At 37.0% G+C, this 19321-nt stretch overlaps 1 long non-coding RNA gene across 1 annotated transcript; it reads right to left on the minus strand.

Moving 5' to 3' along the window:
- Positions 1-10266: 10266 nt before the first annotated feature.
- Positions 10267-10489, minus strand: LOC147496336 (uncharacterized). Its single transcript, XR_015196565.1, has 2 exons — positions 10425-10489; positions 10267-10330 (listed from the first exon to the last, which is right to left on the minus strand). It is a non-coding gene; the product is annotated as an uncharacterized LOC147496336 (long non-coding RNA).
- Positions 10490-19321: the final 8832 nt, after the last annotated feature.

A 19321-nucleotide genomic window follows, 5' to 3' on the forward strand; every position in this document is an offset into this window, starting at 1 on the left:
TTGTTTTGATTTTCAGGTTATGATAGAATTTAGGTTTTTGAAATGTTGAAAATACAGAGACTGCTAGATTTTTTTATTTATTATTTTTTTTTGAAGACATTCTTCCCTTATTTTCCTCATTCTCATTCTGATGTGTTGAATTAATAAATGTGTAAGGGGTATGTGTAATGAGTTGGTGAGAAATGAAATGTATAGAATTGCATAAGCTCACTTGAGTATGCGCATGAAATGATTATGAAGTATAAAACTGTTGGAAATGGTTATATCATTGATCCAATGCTACTATAGAGATGGTCTCTTGGGGTGTTATTCAAAAGCAATATGTCTAGAGTGCCGACTGGTACGGGCATTCACTAGTAATAAATAATATATAATGATTATGAAAGCAGTGATGAGAAGAAAAAACGGAGCAAGAAAACATACTTGTAATGGCAGAATCGAGTTTGGAGAAGTGAAACAAATCTTGTAATCCCTTTCCCAGTCCAAATTGAAAAATAAAACCCTAAAAAAATTCAGTGCTTTAAATGAAAACTTTCCTTTACTTACCTTGTTAAGATGAGAGAAGGAGAAAGAGTAAAAAGAAAAAGGAAAAAAAATGGTTAATTGGCGGAGCCAGAGGCGGAGGCGTTGGCGGACGAAGCTAAGTGGGTGAAGGAGAAAGTTGGCTCGCTCATTTGGAACTGTCTAATATTTTTTTTTTCTAAGTGTGTTTAGTGTTGGGATTATTTTAGACGGGATTTTTTTTTTCTTCTGGTGGCACATAGCCACGTATGGGTTGGAAGTGTTTGTAGGAAGCGGGAGTGGGCTCACTGGGTTGTGTTTGTGTATCTAAGTAGTTACTTTTTAGTGGAGTTGTGGCATGGACTGAAAACTAAATGAGGTCATTTAAGATGGTGACATAAAGTGCGGGAGTATGTAACAATTTTGGGAGAATAGTCACAAATAATCTTCAATACACAAATTTTTTCCAAGAAAAAAGGATTTGTGACGGTTCTAGATCTGACAGTCACAAAAAGCAATTCAAAACAGTCACAAAAGCCCTTTTCTGCCATTTGTGACCGTTTCGATCAGAACAATCATAAATAACATTTTAAAACAGTCACAAAAGCCCCCCCCCCCCTTTTTTTTCCCTACTAGTGACTATTTTTGCATGAATGCCATGTATGTAGTTATTATGTATTAGTTTATGACTTATTATTTACGTATTAGGCTAGAAATATGTATGAATCATGTTAATACGCCTGTAAATATATATATACGATTAAGGGGGTATGAATTGCATATTAATATATATATACATACAAATGGTATTGTTTTGCATGGTTATTGATAAGAGCCCAAAACTGTAGTTTTAATCCCTTAACAATCATACTTTTAGACCAATTATGTGAATAATAAGTAAGAGTTAATACTGATTACGTGTTTTTATGCATTTCAGGCTTCAAAGTCCATTATGTGCAGAAATGTACCACTTTAGCGAGATAAAGGAGCAAAGGTCGGTTGCTAAGGAGTTCTGTGATTAAAGGCCAATTTTCAAGAAGACAAAGCCTCTGTAAAGCCCGGTCAAAAGATGAAAAGTTAAAGTCCACGCGGGCAGAAACAGCACACAAGTCAGCAGAACTTCCAAAGGCCGTATCTTTGGACTCAGACATCGGAATGGGGCCTACCTTATGTCAAAACGACCGGCTCGGAAAGAGCTTTCCAATGGTCCAAACCTTGATCCAATTAGAGGAGTAGAAGTGGACGAAAAGTCTGTTGAAGCCAACTGCAGCTGAAGAGGCCTTTTTGGACTGAAAGAATTGGGTTTTGGGCCTGAGAATCAGGCCCAAAATATGGCTCCAAGCCCATGCACGATTTTTGGATTTGAATGTATAAAAACCAAAGCTTCACTCTTTGTTAATGGTAGATAATTAGACCTAGATTAGAAATTAGATTAGTAGCCTCCATTAATTAATTATAGATCTAGTTTTCCTTAGATTTAATTAGTTTAATTTAATTAGTTTCATATCTTGTTTTATTTAATTCCTTGAATGATTGTTCATCATTTAATTAGATAAATAAAATAGTTATTATTATTCAATTTCGATTTTTGTCATTTGCATTTATAGATATAGTTTAAATTCTTGTTCTTATTTCATTCTTAGTTAATTAATTAGATTTCGATTATTGTTTAGTTAAATTTCATAAAGTTAGAATCTTTGTAATATGTTGTATTCAATTTCAATGGGAAATGATGGGTTGATGACTCAAGGCTAAAACCTCCATTAGAGGGGTTGATGAAGCTTTGATGAAAACTTAGTGGTTTAGTGTAGAAGCGCGTTGTAGAATCTATTCCACTCTAGAAGGTCGTGATTCGCCATGAGAATGGGTGGGCGACCTCACATGCTAGTTAGTATTTGGTAGAAATGCCATGAACACTAGGGATTAGAACTCGAAATTCTTGCCGTAAGAACGTAAGAATCGAGATACAAGAATCTATGCTAGGTTATCAAGTTGGATTCGAGGTGGATTCAATTCCCCTCTAATCCTTTATCTAGATTCAAGAACATTAGTATTTCCATATATTTCGTAGTGACATTCAACATATTGCTTTTCATATTGCATCGTAGTATAATTCCCCCTTCGTAAAGCTCTCATTAGACTTAAGACCGACTAATTAGATTAGAAAACATCACATGCTAGAGAACTAGGAGTGGAACGAACTTCCTACTCCACTATATCTCATAAGATTGAGAGTAGAGAAATCTTTGATAAGGATCATAAGGAAAGTTTTAGTTTACTTACGTTTTGAGTTTCATCGTTCATTTCGTAGGTAAACTATTCAATTTTAGCGTTTATCAGTTATCTTTATTTATACGTATAAGTGTCTATTGTTGCATATTTAGTATTTCTCTACGTATAAGTACACGGTCTTGTTTAATAAGTCGATTTTGTCAAGAAAGAGGAGACATTCCAACGAGGGTTAAAATCTGAGTTGGGTAAGTTGTTTCTAAACCATACGGGATGAACCTGCTCTCTATATGACACTCGCAATCTCAATGAGTATTGCCGAAATTGAATTATTATGCAATACAAGAGTCGTATTTTAGTTTATGTATAATACGGCATGTTTAGTTTTCGCATTGTCATATCTATCCGCGTACATATACTTCTTCGCATGCTAATGTATCTAGATACATATGAGTGATTCAAATTTGCCAGTAACTATAGATATCCATCTACGTAATATATATTTACAAATTAGCGAACATATACGTATTACTGATGTATATTTGCCTGTACGTATCGAAGTATTTATCGATGATACATCATTGCCTATTCGTATTGCTATACGTATGAGTAGAGTATCTTCACATGCTACTGCATCTAGTATTGTATGAGTAGGTCGTATTTGCTTGCTTGTACTTTCACCCTTGCATAAATCTTAAAAAAAAATAAAAAAATAAAAAATTAAGAAAGACCTTGCATAAATTTTAATTTCATAAATCTTAATCATATTCCAATGGTGTCTAGGAAACTTGAAAGATTGAAGTTACTTAATTAGAACCGTGCTTACACGGAAAGCCTCCCTCATATCTCTCTTGTAACCTGGCCGTTGGTTTATGCACACGTATTTCTCGCTTCACTGTTACATTAGCAGCAACTTAGGCCTACGTTGTTCAACTCTAATACCTCAAGAGATTCATAAAATTCAAGTAATAATAAGTTCATTCTGTCAATTAGATCTAATTTTATGCTTACATGAGATTAAGGTCTGGTTCCACTAAAGAATTTGAACATACCTATCGTTGAAAAAAATACGATAAGCAATTGCGTAAGTTCTCACCCAAAAATTGTTCTTTTTCTGTTAATTACCTTCATCAAGATCCTTCGTTAAGCCATTAACTAACTGTCGGTGAGAAGCCCCCCAATGGGACTTCTATCTTGCATTACAGGAAGGACCTTCTTCCTGCATCAAACTTGAGGACATTATCGGTGATTTTCGATTTCCGCCAAACGTTTTTTAGTTTGTTACCTGTGTATCATGGTTTGGATCACGAAAAACCATACAATCATCTTCGTAGGCTTCAACTAGTGGCCACAACATTTCACCATCCAGCCATATCTAAGGAACAACTCTTGCTTCGGCTGTTTCCATTCACTTTAGCAGAGAAAGCTTCAATTTGGCTAGCAGGACAACAGACACAATCCATAGGCACATGGAATAAACTTGTTCAAGCTTTCATGCTTTAATTTTACACTCAGAAGAAAACAACTAAAATGCTTCAGAAAATTCAATTCTTTCGTCAAAATCCTCATGAATCCTTTACGGAAACATGGAGTCACTTTACTGATCTTCTTTTAGAATGTCCTTATTACCAACTAGACAAATCTGTCCTTGTTCGTTCATTCTTTAATGGACTTTCTGATCATCAAAACGAAACTCTTTATATAATGAATGGCGGTTGCTTTATGGACAAAGGAGCTACTGAAACATATACTTTTCTTGAAAAACAGGCGAAAAAAGGTACACACTGGGGTAACACTGAGTCGTCTAGGTCATCAAAGGATACTGTTACAAAAGCTACATCTATTTTTAAGGTAAAACCCGATCCCGAATTAAAAAATTTGATAGAATCCTTAACTAAAAAAGTAGATGCCCTTGCAGTTCAAGTAAACGATCAACTACCAAAACAGGTCATGAACGTTGACACCTCCCCATGTGTTCTTTGTCTTTGTCCTGACCATCCTGATACGTATTGTCCCTTGTTATATGCTTCCCCTACCCAACCATCGGAGGAGGCATGTGCATTCAACATTCCTAATGCACCTTGGAGACGAAGATCCGGAATTTAAACTTGGCCAAAATAACCAACAGATGGGGGCTCCTCCAGGTTTCGCAAATCCACCTGTTCGACCACCCAACAACTTTATTCCATACCGCCAAGGAAATAATCAGCAATACCAACAAAGTCAAAATCAATTTCAAAATAATTCCGATGCTAACTATCAAACCAACCGCAGCTTTGTTCCAGCCAATCCAAATCCCAACTATAATCAACAACTTCTCAGCAATAATCGTGAACTAGTACCTGTTGCACAACCTGCGCCACTAGTTACAGATAGGACAATCGAGACTTTTTTAGCTTACATGAACCAAAAATCTCAAATTTTAACGTCTATCCAACAATCACTTCAACAATTGGCGCAAGAAAAGAGTCTGAAAGGCGTGTTTCCTGGACAAGCAGTTCAAAACCCTAAGCCAGCAAACATTGCCTTTGAACTCACCAATGCACCTGGTACAAGTACTCCCAGCCAAGGTGAGGTGCACGCAATCACTACTCTTCGATCTGGAAAAACTGTAGACAATCAAATACGTATGCCAAATGATCAACCAAAGAAATCCTACGGTTCCAAGGAATCTGTTTCCAATAATGAACCTACGGAGGATTCACCAAATCCAACAAAGTTAACATCTCAGAATTTAGGAAACAAGCCAGTGGACCCCTTTGCCAAATTCCGCCCTAAGACACCGTTTCCTGCACGCTTGGCAAAGAATAAACCTGATGAGAATTTTGATGAAATTCGAGAAACTTTTCAGAATTTGACAATCAACTTACCTTTTCTCGATGCCTTAAAGTTATTGCCAAAACATGCAAAATTTCTGAAAGATATGTGCACCACAAAAAGGAGAACTAATGTTCCTCAACAAGCGTTCCTCACCGAACAGTTTCCATCCATCATCGAACACAATGGTATAGTCAAATACAAGGACCTTGGTAGACCAACGGTTCCATGCACCTTAGGTGACAAATATACGACTCTTCAAGCTTACTAGACCTAGGAGCTAGTGTGAACTTACTTCCATATTACTTATTTAAACAACTAGGTCTTCATGAGCTTAAACCTACCACCATGACTCTACAGTTAGCCGATTATTCCATTAAGTATCCAAAAGGAATTGTGGAAAACGTCCTTGTAAAAGTCCAAAACTTTTACTATCCTGTAGACTTTGTTATTTTGGATACAGAAGTTGCATGTGATTCCATTCCTATCATCTTAGGACGTCCGTTCCTAGCAACTGCTAATGCTCTTATTAACTGTAGGGATGGTTCCATGACCATGTCCTTCGGGAATCTTTCAGTCGAGGTGAATGTGTTCAAGTTGATGAAACAAATTCCAGAGCCTGACATTGATGGTGAGGTGAAATGGGTTGACAGCATTGCGCAAGAGTATTTAACAAACTCTTTTCCTGAAGATGAAGTATACCAATTTCTTATCTTTAGCGAATCTGAATTTGAGGACGATGATTATACACAAGAAGTAAACGAGTTATTAGAGTCAATACCATTATTTGACCCTACGACTGTGATGTCCAGTGACTTGGATGAACATCAATCTGTTTACTCTATGGAAGACGACTTTTCTCAAGGATCTTTAATACCCACTCCACCCAACCCTGACTTAAAACCTTTTTCTTCGGAATTAAAATATGTACAGCTTGATCCAGATGGTCGTCACCCAGTTATCATTTCTTCTCAATTGACTAACGATCAGGATTCTCGTTTAATTAATGTCATTCAACAACATCGTTCTGCTATTGGATGGTCCCTCGATGATATTAGAGGCATTGACCCTACTGTGTGCACCCATCATATACACCTTGAAGAAAATGCTAAGACGTCGCGCGAACCGCAGCGTCGTCTAAACCCAACCATGAAAGAAATCTGATAGTGTATTATTTACCCTATCAGATGGTACGCGAGGAAGTTTTAAGATTACTCGATGCGGGTATTATTTACCCTATCTCTGATAGTGTTTAGGTTAGTCCTGTACACGTGGTTCCAAAGAAATCTGGCATTACAGTTGTGCGAAATGATAAAGATGAATGCATTTCCGTTCGTATTCCAGTGAAATGGCGAATATGCATTGACTATCGCAAACTTAATGCAGTCACTCGTAAAGATCATTTCCCACTTCCCTTCATCGATCAGATACTCGAACGCTTAGCCGGTCATGCATATTACTATTTTCTTGAAGGTTATTCAGGTTATTTTCAGATAGTCATAGACCCTGCTGATCAAGAAAAGACCACGTTCACCTGTCCTTTTGGTAAATTTGCATATAAATGAATGCCTTTTGGCCTTTGCAATACACCTGGTACATTCTAACGTTGTATGCTTCATATTTTCAGTGATATGGTTGAACATTTTATGGAAGTATTTATGGACGACTTCTCAATATATGGAGATTCTTTCGATAGCTGTCTATCAAATCTTGAAAAGGTCTTTACACGTTGTGAAGAGAAAAACCTTGTTCTTAATTGGGAAAAATGCCATTTCATGGTTACAAAAGGAATAGTTTTAGGACATATCGTTTCAAAGGATGGAATCGAAGTCGACAAAGCTAAGATAGAAAAAATTGCTTCACTTCCTATACCAAAAACAGTTCGCGATATTCGCGCATTTTTAGGACATGCAGATTTCTATAGGAGATTTATTCAAGATTTCTCAAAGGTTGCTCGACCTTTAACCAATCTCTTGCTTAAAGATGCCACTTTTGACTTCAGTTTCAATTGCAAACAAGCTTTTGAGACTTTAAAATCCGCCTTAACTACCGCTCTCATAATTCAACCACCTGATTGGTCTAAACCTTTTGAACTAATGTGTGACGCGAGCGACTATGCTATTGGAGCTGTACTAGGGCAACACCGAGAAGATAAGTCAATTGTCATTTACTACGCGAGTAAAACCCTTAATAAAGCTCAACGTAACTATACCACCACTGAAAAAGAATTTCTCGCCATTGTATATGCCTTTGATAAGTTTTGTCGTTACCTAGTGGGTTCTTCCACAATTGTATACACTGACCATGCGGCGTTTCGTTACCTATTAGCGAAAAAAGATGCAAAATAGAGGTTGATCCGATGGATTCTCCTTATGCAAGAATTTACTCTAGAAATTAGAGATAAAAAAGGTTGCGAAAATGTGGTTGCAGACCATTTATCAAGACTTGTCAGTGATGTTGATATTGATACCGAACCTATCTGTGATTCCTTTCCGGATGAACACTTGTATTCTGTTTTTTCATCCCCTTGGTACGCTGACATAGTAAATTACTTAGTTACCGAGGAAGTCCCTTCATCTTGGTCTTGTAATGACCGAAAAAAGTTCTTATCCACTGTGAAATTTTATTTCTGGGATGATCCCTACCTCTTCAAGTATTGTTCCGACCAACTAATCTGTCGTTGCATTCCTGACTGGGAACACAATGACGTGTTATCCTTTTGCCATGAACAATCTTGTGGTGGTCATTTTAGTGGTAAGAAAATAGCGGCCAAGGTTCTACAATGTGGATTTTATTGGCCAACACTGTTTAGAGATGCACATAAGCATTGCAAAGCATGCAACTGCTGCCAGCAGCTAGGACGCATTACTCAACACAATATGATGCCCTTAAATCCCATTTTAATTGTGGAAATCTTTGATGTATGGGCATCGACTTCATGGGTCCCTTTCCAAATTCTCATGGTTTCTTATACATACTGGTAGCAGTTGACTACGTGTCAAAATGGATTGAGGCATTGGCATGTCGTGCTAATGATCACAAAACGGTCGTTTTGTTTGTAAAGGAAAATATTTTCTCTCGATTTGGCGTTCCAAAAACTATAATTAGTGATGGGGGAAAACATTTATGTAATAAATTTTTTGAATCATTAGTAAAGAAATATGGAGTCACGCACAAAGTGGCAACTCCATATTATCCTCAAACCAGTGGCCAAGTAGAAGTCTCTAATAGAGAGATCAAATCCATTTTGGAAAAAACTGTTAATCCATCTAGAAAAGACTGGTCTCTACGATTATCTGATGCCTTGTGGGCATACAGAACAACTTTTAAGACACCTATAGGGATGTCTCCTTATCGCCTCGTTTTTGGAAAATCTTGTCATCTGCCGATTGAACTTGAGCATCGTGCTCTATGGGCCATCAAAAGCCTAAATTATAATACTAATGCAGCAGGCGCAAAGAGAAAATTGCAGTTAAATGAGCTTGAGGAAATTCGGAGTGATGCCTATGATCTCTTGAAATCCTATAAAGCCAACATGAAAAGAGTGCATGACAAGCACATATTGAGAAAAGATTTCAAAGTTGGTCAAAAAGTTTTGTTGTACAACTCAAGATTACACATTTTTCCAGGAAAATTAAAAACTTGATGGTCTGGTCCTTTCATTGTCTATGCTGTCACCCCTTATGAGGCTATATCTTTGAAAAACTTAAATGATGATAGCGAATTTCAAGTAAATGGCCAACGCGTTAAACATTATCATGAGTTGCGCTCTCTAGACATCGAAGAGACTCTTCTCAAATATCCAGTCTACACAGACTAATAGATTCACTGGTGTACTTCTTTCCATGTGATATAAACAGGGAAAGTTCGCCATTAGGGTAGTCGGGCCCTCTTCTATTTTCTTTTCTAAATATCCCTAGAGTGTGTGGTTGCAAGCGTCAGAACCTTAGTCCACAAAAACTCTACTTCAGAACTGAGTATAAATGTCTTCTGTTAATTGAGCACACGTGCCTTCTGGTAAACAATGGGTACCAAAAATTTCAACTCCTTCCTTCTCTTCCCTTTTCTATTCTCTTCCTCGCGAACTTCAGCGAATCATTTGGTGTAAATCTCACCCATCTCGAATAGGTAATGGTCATAGTACTTTTGCTTGAAAGCGACGTGCGAAAAGGATGGGGTGGTGTATGAATTGTCAAACACCTTTCTGTCCAGGTCTTGATCTGCTATCCGAGATGAGCCGGTATAAGGTATATTATTGTCTGACACCAGCTTAGCAGGATAAACTTCGTCGTCGTCCCGTTGTTCCCACAGGTTGGGATTCGTCTTGAGGATCTGACGTTAAAAGACTCACATTCGTCTTGAGGATCTGACGTTAAACGACTCACATTTGTCTTGAGGATCTGACGTTAAAAGACTCACATTCGTCTTGAGGATCCGACGTTAAAAGACTCAACATGTATATACTCGTGTCTTTTATTTTCACCTTTGCACTAAGTGTTGTGCACAAAGAGAGTCGTGATATGCAACATCGGATGGTCCCTCATTCGCACGGGCAATGGATTTCACCAGGCCAACCCCGAATAGTTTTCTATTTGATGACAATTCGGGGCGGTTTGAGGCTATACCATATGTACTAAGGGTAATATTATTATTAGACCATTGCACATTGGTCAATGATGATACCGTCCTGAACCCTAGGTGTCACACCCCAAATTTCCAGACAATATTTAAAACAATTATATTTAATTATCTGGAAACCCAGGGTGAAACAAAACCCAAAACCCTGTTATCAAACACGATATATACAAAAACTGAAATCAAAAGAAACGAAAAGGAAAAATCCTTAAATCACATTATTAAACTATAAAGAAACTAACCAACTCTTCAGAAAATCTTAAACCAGAAGACTCCAAGAGCAACTCCAAATCACGTCTCCTTATCCACAGACTCCACCACCATCTATGTTCCCAAGAACACACCTACGTTGCAAAAACAAAGCAAACATGGGTCAACAAATTGAATTTGCTTTGGTATGAGTAGACTAACAACAAAATATATATAATAATCTTTCAAATGAATAAATATAACATTACAAACAATTTCAACTTGGAAGACAATATAGTTCCGTTTTTCCAAAAACGGTGTAGTTTTTCCCAAGTAAGATTTCACCCCAACATACAAATTCCAAGAATCTCATATAACAAGATTCGCCATTTCCACTTTCCAAAATAACTCACAATACAATACCACTTAGATTCCATTTATTAACTGCACATATGATAACCTAATTAAAATGAGTTTGGTATACCTTACCTTTAAGCCGACACGCCGTCTTAGGGTAGGATATTTACGTCCCTGCAGAAAAAGATTAATAGATCCTACCCTCCCGCAAAAGCGAGTTAGACATCACAATAAAATGATTTATCTCAACCAAGAAAAATTTCATTCATAACCAAACCTCATTTAAGACATTTAAGTCTAATTGATATGACACTGGTTAGTCTCAAGATATTCGGGAATACCACTTATCATAATACCTATATCAAGGGTAGTCATTCATATGACATCATTACGTCATAAAGTTTCTGCGTGCATAATCATAGATCTCGGACTATCACAAGTCATTAATAGTTTAAGTAATAACATATCAAGTTATAGTCAATTCACAAATCACATAGAACTCACAATCATTTGTTAGTATTATTCACCGTCACACTTCATATCCATAGCATCACACAATTCATATATTTTTACTTTAGTATCACTCGTCTACTTATGAGAACGAGAAAAAGTCACAACCAAGGAGTACATTCATCCCTTGTGAGTATCAACTCATACAAACCACGTAAACATTTCTCATAAGAAATCATAGACATCATATCGCAATAACTCCATCACACGTAAAATCAATATTTTTACTTTGCTTATTAATTATCTTGTTGACTCCTTTATTCAAAGACACAGCCCAACCTTTAGTTCCTACTCCACGATTTGCACTACACACATTTGCCAAATCACACATATCCGTGCGCCTCACTCACACCGAGTACCACTACAAGACATATGTCCCAAGCGGGATATCGCCTCCAGGAAACATACTTTCATCTTGTAAACTCGTAACTTGTGAGTCACAACCATCTCTGGGCTTTCCATACACATAATCACAAAGCCTCTTTTGGGCATAACAAAATATCAGGTCATTCATGGCACATTCAATGAATACCTTGGGTCATTCCCGCCATATTCAAGGAATACCCATCATAACACTAACGGGCCATTCATGGCACATTTAATAAATGCCCTGAGTCATTCCCGCCACATTCAAGGAATACCCAAACCTACATTCCCGTACATTCAAGGAATACGACCAACCCGCAAGGCGAATACCTTAGTTCCTCTCTAGGGCAGTCCAAACTATTGGGTCATTCATGGCACATTCAATGAATACCCGGGTCATTCATGGCACATTCAATGAATACCCATCTATCACATGATATCACAAGTCATAATATCTCATTACCAAATCCTGAGGTGTGGAGAGTTCTAAAGATGTGGGCGACACATTAAAATATTATTATCACTTATAATTATACTAGCATTACTCATGTCAAAACAGACCACACATGCAGAGAGTCATTTTTGCGCGTCCTTAAATATCCTTGAATGTAAACAGACTTATAATCAAGCAAATACAATTTACATAACCACACTCATATACACAATATCGTAAACAAATAATTCATTAGCCCAAATTCAAGTCCACACACACTAATGTCCAAAACAGATCCACATATACTAAAGTCTATATTCATATACAACTTCTATCTCACATATATATATTTATGTAGTCTCAAAACAACAGCAATTTCTAACACAATCACATAATTACCACACAAAACTAATATATATATATATTATAGATATAGTGGCTGCACTTTTGTTCAAAGCTATCTACGTATCCAAATCTTTCTGGATTGGAATCAAGCCTTCGTAGTTCTTATCAGCCACATAGTCAATGCTATAGTTTTTCCTACATTCATCCAAATGACATGTAACTTAATTATTTAGAAACTAAGGTATGTAGGTATACTTTTTCATGTAGAACCCGAAGTCCCAACCTCAGCCCATCTAGAAGAAAACTTGGGTCAAAAACGGTAAAAATCCTAATCTTCAGCAAATTAGATTTCTGACGGACTATCTTCCGAATGGCTCAACTCTTTCCACAGGTGTCCAAACGAGACAAGGCTTTTTGTGTTGAAAAGCTGACACACAGAACTTACTTTCTCATGTTTTACGAAAACACTCAATCTCATTCTAAATATTCGATAACTAAGCTCGAACACAGTGCGCAGAAACTGATTTCTGACGCACTGTTTTCTGCCAGTCAAACTTCCAAACACCATAATTAATTCCACGGGTCTCGGAATGCGATGAGGCCAATTGTAATAGAAAACAGACTTCCAAATATTACTTTTTTATGTTTTATAAAAATTCTAACTCTCACCTTAACTATTTTAAAACTGGACTTGAACACAGTGCGCAGAAACTAATTTCTGACGCACTGTTTTCTGTCAACCAAACTTCCAGACGTTATATTTATCACCACAGACCTCAGAATGTGACGAGGCCAATTGGGTTGGAAAGCAGACACATAAAACTTATTTTTTTATGTTTTGGCGAGAGTTTGAATCTGAACCTAACTATGTGAAAACGTGGTTCAAAAACAGGCACAGATCCGGATTTCTGCAGTCAGAAAATTCTGACGTGCTAACTTTCGAACACCGTAACCATATCCACAAATCTCGGAATGCAACGAGGTCGATTGGGTTGGAAAGCAGACTTCCAGACCTTATATCTTTATTTTTTTCTAAAATTCTAGTTCAAACTATATCTAAATCAAAATTTAGTTCGAAATCAGACCAGCGACAACACTCGGTATTCAATCATGGAACAGACAAAGATATATTCATGTATCTCAGTCAAACATTTCTAATTTTGACCACATATCATTCAATTGTATATGAATTTACTTCACTCTGTAGCTGTGTGTAGAAATCAAACATGGTAATTCCCAGACGGTGGGTTGTATTCATATAAAAAAAAATATGTGCATCCCATAGCTTAATTTCTGCTCTCTCCAAAGTTTCCATTCTATACAATATGATGGTTCAATTTTAATACGGTGGCTGTGACACTCAAAAACAAAAAGGAAAGCACCACACAAACCTATTTTCAAATATTTATATATATGCCAGCCACCATTGACTATAGAGAATATACCCATGACTATTTATGCATAACCAAAGTAAGGCTTGAGTTCGCAAGAATGCCAATTAAATCTTTTTGACCACATCAATATTTTCATTACAAGGTTCCAATATATAAAATAAGTAAATAATTAATAGAATCATATGATTATCAATCAAATAAATTTTTAAAGAACATGTTTAGACTACTCACCCGAGATTGCAAAAACATTAGTTAGAGTTTGGTAAAGAAAATCGGAAAGTGATGATCTTTTAATCGGCCTTGAATACTTCTTCTTCTTCCATTTTCTTTTCTCTTTGTTTTAAACCTAGAACTCTCTCTCTCTTTTTTAGAGCACGTCCCTTCTCTTTTTTTATTTTTGTCTTTTTCTTTTAAAAAAACTCTCCCCAAAAAACAAGAACGAGTGTTTGGTAAAACCAAAACACCCGAAACCCCCATCCCTTATTTCCAGCAACTACTAATCCCACTTCCCACGTTTTTATTATTCTATCTTTATCTCTATCTTTATCTTTTCTTTTTATTATTATTTAATTTTATATATATTTAATAAAAATGGGAATGAAAAATAGGGTTGTTATACTAGGCCCCCAAAACATAAAGGTTAAGCCACAGTCTGGCTGGATTGGGTTCGCTCCAGAGCCGACATGACAGTTGCCTAATTTTACAGTAATGATTTTATTCTTGAAGTCCGGTGTTGTTGACACGTTCATCTCCCCTTGTACATTTGTATATAAAATTTGTAAATAAATAAAAACTTCAAAAAAAAAAATAAAAAAAAAATGAGAAACCCAACTGGGACCTCATAGCGAGAGATGATATTGAGTGTGATAACGTACCTCCCCCTCCTCCTTCACCACCTAACTGTTTTAATGAGGATACTATGCGCTGAATCAGCACTTCCATGGAAGCTTTGAGACACATGAACATTAGCATGCGCAAGATGTTTCTTCGTCAGGAAGAGATGCTTACTTCCCAAAATGACTTCCAGCAAGAAATGCGTAATCGCCAAAGCCGTTTCTAGAGAATGATGATGGAAAATCAACGACAATTCCAAGATCAACTGCTACAGTCTTTAGGCCACATTCGGACCGGTCATTTCGGCCGAGAGTTAGTCTGTCAGTGGGTCGAAGAAGTAGAAACTGATAAGAGCCCAAAACTGTAGTTTTAACCCCTTAACAATAATACGTTTAGACCAATTATGCGAGTAATAAATAAGAGTTAATGCTAATTACATGCTTTTATGTATTTCAGACATTGAAGTCAATTATGTACAGAAATGTGCCACTTTGGCGATATAAAGGAGCAAGGGTTGGTTGCTAAGAAGTTCTATGATTAAAGGCCAAGATTCAAGGAGAAAAAGCCTTTGTAAAGCCCAGTCAGAAGCTGAAAAGTCAGAGTCAACGCGGGCAGAAATAGAACACAAAAGTCAGCAGAACTTCTGAAGATCGTATCTTTGGACTCAGGCCTTGGAATTGAGCGTACCTTATGTCAAAACGACTGGCTCGAAAAGAGTTTTCCAATGGTCTAAACCATGACCTAATCAGAGAAGCAGAAGTGGACGAAAAGCCTGTTGAAGTTAAAGTCAGCTGAAAAAGGCCCTGTGGACTGAAGAAATTGGGCTTTGGGCTCGATTTTTCGGCCCAAAACATAGACCCTCAGCCCATGCACGAAAATGTGGATTTGGTCTCCTCCATTTCCACACATAAGACTTAGCTCTTAAGTATCAATTAGCTTAAGTTAGAAGGTAGCCATTAGAGTAGCCATTAAATCTTAGTTCTAGATCTAGTTTTTGAGTTTTGAATTAGTTAATTAATTAGTTTCAATTCCATTAATTAGTTTCATTCTTTGTTTTAGATTAAGTATTTGAATCATTGAATATCATTCATTAGATAAATAAAATAGTTAATTCTTGTTAAATTTGATTTTGTTATTTATTAAATTACTTATATCTAAATTCAGTTATTAGTTGTTATTCAATTTTTAGTTGTTAATTTAGATTTCAATTATTGTTTAGTTAAATTCAATAAAGGTAGAATTTTTATATTATGTCTTATTCAATTTCAATTGGAAATGATAGTTTGATGAATCGAGGCTAAACCTCAATTAGAGGGGTTTGATGAAGCCTTGATGAAAACTTGATTGTGTAGTGTAGAATCGTTGTAAGAGTCTATTCCACTCTAGAAGGGAGTTGATTCGCCATGAGAATAGGTGGACTTCCTCACATGCTAGTTATGAATTGGTAGAGATGCCATGTATAATTAGGGATTAGAACGACCAATTCTTACCGTAAGAATGTAAGAATTGGATTACAACAATCTATGCTAGTTCTTAAGTTGGATTCAAGGTGGATTCAATTCCCCCCCTAATTATTATTCTAGATTCAAACTTTAGTATTCCGTAGCATTTCGTAGTATAATTCGTAATTCTCTCATTGACTTTGGTAGGATTAATAGTCGTAGGAAACTTGACTGCTAAAGAACTAGGAGTGGAATGAATCTTCTATTCCAACTCTACTTCAATAGTATCGAGAGTAAAAATCTTTGATAAGTCTAGTATAAGTTCAGTTTGTAGTTTAACTTTCGTTTAGAGTTTCATCGCTTTATTCATTAGTAAAACTAGCAATTTTACTATTATCAAATGACGCCGCTGCCGTTTTAGTCTCGTTCATGACAAGAATTCAATTGCTTGAATTCAAAGGGGCAATCCCCCATTCTCTACCCACCCACCCTTTTCATTTTTCTTTCTTTTTTCTCATATTTTCGTTATTGTTCACTGTTTTAAGCACAGAGCGCGCCCACCCTCCCTTGTGTCTACGGAATCACAGCAAAGAATACTGTGGTAAAGGTACTTTTAAATTTACGAAAATTCTAAAACTTTTCAAGTATAATATTTAAGGTGTTATTGATTTATTGGAATATTTTCAGAATTTTCCTAATCGTTTTACCTTGTGAACAAATACAATCTTTACAGTATTGCATTTCAGTTTTCAAATTGTAAGTTCTTGAAAAACAGATGAGTAAGGTTACTTAGGCAGTTCCAAAAATTTTAAATTTTTTACAGGAGTATCTACCGTAAGTCAGGAGTTTTTAGTAAAAATTTGACGAGTTTTTGATTTGTTTTGACCTCCTAACTAGTGGAGTGTTTCCAGTGTATTTCTGCAGTTTTGCAAACATTTAATTTCTGGAACAACAGCCGATAAGGAGGGTTTGTAGAACTCCAATTTCTCTAAATTTTTTACAGGAATACCCATAATCTGTCAAGAGTCTCCAGTACAATTTTGGCGATTTTTGTCTCTGTTTTGATTGGTTAACCATTCAGTTGTTTGTATTGTGTCCGAAAATTGTTTCACAAACTTTGAAGGGTAGTAGAAGGACTTTCATAGCTCCGATTGATCTGATATTTTACAAACTACTTGATAGACGTCTTAGCAAACTACTGTAAAAATTTCAAATATTTTGGAGAGTGTGACTCGCGCCCATACAAGGCAAAGGTTGAGCGCGACCTGCGCTCAAAATACTGTAAACTCGAGTTCCACCTGAGCGCGACCCACTCCCTTCACAGGCAAATTTTGAGCGCCCCCCGCGCTCAACTCACTGAAAATTGCCTCAGGCATGAGCGCGACCTGCCCCCTTCACAGGAAAATTCTAAGCGCACTCCACGCCCTCTTCTGGAGCAGCCCGATTTTCACAGGTCAGTCCAAACTTCCATTTCTTCAAGTTTTTAGTGTTTCTAACTTCTTCAATACACTGAGATTGCGTATACAAGACGCTATTCATACGCATAGCAAGGAGGCATTCAGGTACTTCTTCTTCGACGCCTCGTCTCTTCTGTCAGAGGAGTTTCAATTCTAGTATAATCAGGCTTGTTTATCGTAAACGCCAACGTATATGCCTATCTAGAAATTTATAGTTAGAGTTTTGTTTGCATGTTAATTGTCCTATAATATATTTGTAAAACTAATATGGCATATCAATATGTAGACGAACAATCATGTGATTCTTATGCAAACCCTTCACCATGTTCATGCTGTGGTAGTCCTTACCATCGGGCTTCTCATTGCCCATCATATCAAGAGAAATCATGTAATTATTATGAAAACCCTTCACCATGTTCATGTTGTGGTAGTCCTGACCATTGGGCTTCTCATTGCCCATCATATCAAGAGTTTGAGCCTACTATAGGATATAATAATAATTATGAACCTCAATTTTTAAAATTTTATAGTGACCCATACAATCAAGAGTTTTCTAGTCATCTAAACCATACAGGGAGTCAACCAGTGTCGTCTACTTCTAGTTCCGTGATGAGTGTGTACAAGGAACCAAACACTTTTCCATGCACAGTACAATTTGTTCAGATCCAGACCACACCGCCCATTCATGTCTCATATTTATTCAGCCTCAACCTAACCCATCACAGTACGAGATCAACCAGAGTCACTCCAACACCAATAACTATGACTATCACACACCATACCAGTCAGACCCTTCCACCATGCCAGAAATCACCCACCCATCTAGTTCGCCACCCTTCCCAGACCAAATTTCTCAAACTATGCTTTAGAACCTAACTATGCTTCAGAACATAGCCCAGATAATTTCCATGATCTCCTCACCTAACAAAGAACTTTCAACCTTGCCAGAGATCGACACACAACTAGAACAACCTATTCCCATAACCACACCATTCGACCTAGTTAAGACCTATCCTGAATTTCATGAATCATTACCTTCCCATGACCCTCCCATTAACCATTATGTTGACTCCACACCCCACCTGGATGAGGAAATTCTTGAAGACAACTCTTTAGGACATGTGTTGGATGACCACTCCAAATTGAGAGATGCCACCGAGGAACCTCCCATCGATCCATCTAAAGATGAATATAAGGATGACACATTAGAAAATATTTATAAAGATGTGACGGAGGAAGAATTTGATAACTATTGGCATTCTCTTAATATGGACCCTCTTGTTGAGCATGTCCAGGCCTTTCAGTTTGCTAACCGCACTCGGCTGGATGATTCCTCGACATATTCGAATGATGCCATTGAGGATACTTATAATGTTTTAGAGGAAGAGGGTGAGAAAATAAGGATTAACAATTCTAATCTAAGGCATGAACAAGTTAATGTGCAAGAAAAAGAGGAAGTTACATCTTTAGAGCAATGTGAATCTCAATTTAGTTTGGCAGCTGGGGAAATAACAATGGAAGGAATAGGTGACTTTCTTAAAGATAAAGCCACGAACCACAACCTTATGGATTCAGCCAAGACAGATGAAGAGTTCTTAAGAGCGTGTGAGGATCCACTAACTGATGAACCACCAACCAAACACCAACCACCTGAGTTACCACCTCCTAAAATCCAACCATCTACCACAACTAAGCCATCCATTCACCTACCATTTCAGAGGAACCTTGAATTTGCACTTGAGCCTATTGCCTCAGAGACCCTCTATAAAATTTTCAACCCTCACAGTGAAGAGTGTTTGCCTAGCACACAAT

This window comes from Coptis chinensis, chromosome 5 (assembly GCF_015680905.1).
Source record: "Coptis chinensis isolate HL-2020 chromosome 5, ASM1568090v1, whole genome shotgun sequence".
Lineage (NCBI taxonomy): Eukaryota > Viridiplantae > Streptophyta > Magnoliopsida > Ranunculales > Ranunculaceae > Coptis > Coptis chinensis.